Genomic DNA, 4,259 nt, shown 5'->3' on the forward strand with positions numbered 1-4,259 from the left:
GTAAACCAAGTTCAAAGTGCCCAACCAAAGGGAACGCTAATCACTATAATGGTGAGTTAAAAAAAACTTTTTTTTTAGGAAAATCAACATCAATTGAATATGAAGTTAGCTTATGTGATGTTCTCTCAAATATTTCAGTTGTATTGAAAATTCAACATTCATGATGACTGGGAAACGAGTGAATGCAACTTGTGAAAGATAACTGCAGACATTGAGGAAATGGGTGAAAAGTCTATTAAGACTCTTTTTATTTTCTTCTTCTTCTGTTGTTATGTTGCACATTAGCAACATATTAGTGCACTGCTTCCTCTCACTGCTTTATTAATGTCATTGGTTCCTTTGTGGCTACTTGAATATTTTAAGTAAGTTTCACTCAAAACAGTAAGTAAATTGTTTTATTTGCCTTGAAAGTAGCTGTAACTGAATAAAACCTAGTAAGTATAACAACTAAGTAAAGATTACTAATTAAATCTAAGTAAGGTAAACTATTGGATTTTACAGTGTATGAGAGTGGAGTAACATATCTAAAATCTCAGGAGGAGAATGGTGTTCCTACCATTCTACATAACACCGTTTGACAAAGGTGCTGTTTAGCACTTTTAAAGATAGGTCCTATAGTACTTAAAGTGGTTCCCCTGTTTACAAGCCAATGAACTACTTTTAGTGCTATTTAGCACCATTTTTGTTTAGATTGTAGTTGCAAAAATGTGGTTAGTGTTGCTGAGTTTTTTCCAGTTGTGCATTATCTCCCAAACCACAATTCTCCACACCGCTTGTCTTATAGGAGTCTATATTTCCTTTGGGTTCCACTGTCATGCAGAGTTTAGCTCTAACCCTTATCAAACTCACCTGAACGAGATAACCAAGGCCTTCAGGACTACTAGAAAACTACAGGCAGTTGAGTACGATCAGGGTTGGAGTTCTTCAGAAAAGTGGATCTCGAAGGTTAGTTGCCCAGCCCTGTTGTAGAGACTTTGATAGGTTTACATTTATGCATGGCACACATACATTTCTGGAGCATATTCTGGACTAATTGAAATCATTCATTAATTTTTATTATTATTATTATGATTTCTTTTACAATAGTAACAGTAAATAGTTGTTTCATTGTGGTGTCATATTTTATTTTATTATTATTTCCTGGTATTATTTACTTACTGTCATAATGGTGATGTCCTGGAGGGCCAGCATCATGCAGAGTTTAGCTTTAACCAGCTCCAGCACACTTGTGGAAGTTTCTAGTGAGACCTTGATTAGCTGGTTAAGGTCTAACTCTGCAGGACAGTGGCCCTGCAGGAACAGGTTTGGACACCCCTGGTCATAACAGTTCACAACTGCCTTGTGTTAAATTCTTTCTGGTTTCCTAAAAATACTGGTATGGCAATCGTTTCAGCATATTAACTTATTGACAGCAGAGCTCATATTTGAATGGTCTGTTAAGCAATCAACCATTTAACACTAAGTTATTATAAAGTGATACATGATCTAGCAGTGGTTCTCAATAGCGATGTACATTTGAACCGAGGAAACGGAGCTCGTGTCGAGAATAAATGGGCGTGCCAGATGAAGCCTCGATTCTAGGCTCGTGTTGTTAATGTAGAAATCATGTGACCAATGACAAACGAAACCTCACTTGCTGTTCATTTTGTGTGTAGGAATGTTCGAATCCCCAGATCTTACTTTACCAGTAAGTTTTTATTCGGACTTACTCAATTACATTTTTTAAATAACCAGTCATACAAGAAGGCCTAGTATAAAGAATGCAAATTATTTCAGGAAAATAAAATATTTGCCATATGCAATTCAAATGTGTACATTATTCTTCTGTTAGGCTACATCATATTGATATTTGTAATGGCATTAACTGCCACAGTTTATTGGGTAAATGAATTTATCAGAGAGAGAGAAATTCAACAAACACAAACACACATACTGTTAGGCTTTTATTTGTGTACATGAATCGATCTATGGAATGTGTTGTGGCTGCTTCGTCCGACGAAGCTTCTTTCACGGGCTTTTGGCTGCTTTATTTTTTACTAACCTCCAGATAGCGCTGTTTTCGACACTATCGAAGCTTTGAATCTTTTCCCGAAACAATCAGAGGAAAGTCTCAGTGCTTCGCGGGGCTTCATTTAACCAACCAACACTTGTTCTCAACTCTGGTCCACATTTTCTAGGCTATGACTTCTATATTTAACACAACTGAACCAACCAATTTAGGTCTTCAGGAGCACTTGATTATTGTTGGATAAGGGTCTATATAAATAAAACAAATAAATACAATATAAAATAATTAAATAATAATAATAAAAATTAAACGTATAAATAAATTTCCAAATGTATGTTTTCTAAGCATAACATCTAGAATATTTTTTTTCGCCAGATGGCAACAATCGTAACAAATAGCTCCATGATATATTCTCATATTTTCTTTATGTTTCAACTTAAGTTTAGATTTTTTTTATCGTAGTGAAGGTACACAGGCCTACTCGACTTGTGTAGGAACTTTTTTACATAGGCTATCTGAATATGTACAATGTCAAAATAATGATGTCTGTTAATAATGATTTACTTGATAAAACCTTTGTTCATTCTTTGAAAAAAAAAAAATGTTAGAGTAGCTATATTAGCCTATTTTTGGTGGTTTATAAAATAAAATCTCTTTACCAGCTAAGGATAAAAAAAAAAAAAAAAATGAGATGAGGTGAATTCGACAGAACATTCATTATAACCTCCACAAAAACTGAGAGGTGTCGAGCGCCCTCTTCAGGCATGGACTTTCATTGCTTGTGGACGTCATCAGTCACCCTTGGCAACCAAAAACTGAACATGTAAAATGCAATTAAGCTGTCTTCCCATGCTTGTGAAAAGATCCTACTTCCCATTATTTAAGTCATAAAGCACATGTACAAGTGCTTTGTAATCAGAGAGAATATAGGAAACCTGCTAGCTTGCTGACAATAATGGAATTGTTGTCCAAAAGATGCTTTTTATCTGTCATGAATGAACTTTTTTCCTATTGAATCAGGATATTTGGGTTTGATGAATTTTTAGGGCTTGTCCCATTTGTTTAATAGCCAAAAGGCTTGAGTATACATTACATCAATGCTTTCTACTTGCTATTTCTATAATGGGTTCAGAGTTAAAGCATTAACTAAAAGCCACAGAAGGCCAGTTTTGAAGGTGACGAAAGCTATGAAATCTATACCTTCAGAGTTGAGGCTCAGCGGATGCTACAAAGGCTCAGCAGATGCTGAGTGTGGTGCTTATGCAGGTCATAAGAGTTCCAGTCTGACTCACAACATTTCCTGACCCCCAGATTTCCTGTCAGCTAAAGCTCTCTGAAAGAGAACTGTTTTTAATTTTTAGAAAAGTATTTTTTAGAGAAGTATTTTTTAACAGAGACGAACTAAAGCGATTATACCATTGGGTTTCCTCTGTGGCTATCATTCTCAGAATAAAATAGCCTACATCTTCGAGTAATTTAAATAGAGCTAAAAATAGAGATGAAACAAGTAATTGAAACAAGTAATTTTAATGATGAAACAAAAGCGATAACACCTTTTGCTCTGTGTTTCCTTTGTGGCTGTCATTCTCAGAATTAAAATATATCTTCAGAATGTCACATCCTCTCCAGTCTAGAGCTGAAGAAGAGTAATAAAAGTGAGTCACACAAACCTTTATTATAAGAGTAATGGAATCTACACTTTATCAGAGGTGGTAACACAGAACTAACAAAAATAACAATATAAATGTTTTACAAAAATTACAGTAGGAGAAAACATCATGATGTGTTATGTATTATGTCATCTACTTGAAATATCAAACAACAGATTAATAAAATGATAAACAAAACTCAATTTGATGTTACAGTGTTATTTATAAAGAGTATGTATAAAGAAGAGAAATAAAGCAAGTTGATGTGGAGCCTGTTTTCAGTTCCTGCTTGTGACACCAGACCCAGACAACTCAACGGATGATTCATTGTCACGATTATAGCTGCCACAAAAGGCAGAATTGCTGATGAAAAAAATCTACAGCATTTTATTTTGAAATCATATTTTTTTACCTCAATATGTAATGTTTGGAAATATAAAAGATATAGAGCTTATAGCTAAAATGAAGCAAAAATGGAAAGAAATGGTGTAATTTTTGGATATTCTCATTCATATATAAACACATGCAGGTAGATCTTTAATAATAACAACAGAAAATTCATGACAAAGTCTCCTCCAACATAATGGATGTTAAGACTGCAT

This window comes from Sinocyclocheilus anshuiensis, unplaced genomic scaffold (assembly GCF_001515605.1).
Source record: "Sinocyclocheilus anshuiensis isolate Anshui unplaced genomic scaffold, SAMN03320099.WGS_v1.1 scaffold1286, whole genome shotgun sequence".
Taxonomy (NCBI): domain Eukaryota; kingdom Metazoa; phylum Chordata; class Actinopteri; order Cypriniformes; family Cyprinidae; genus Sinocyclocheilus; species Sinocyclocheilus anshuiensis.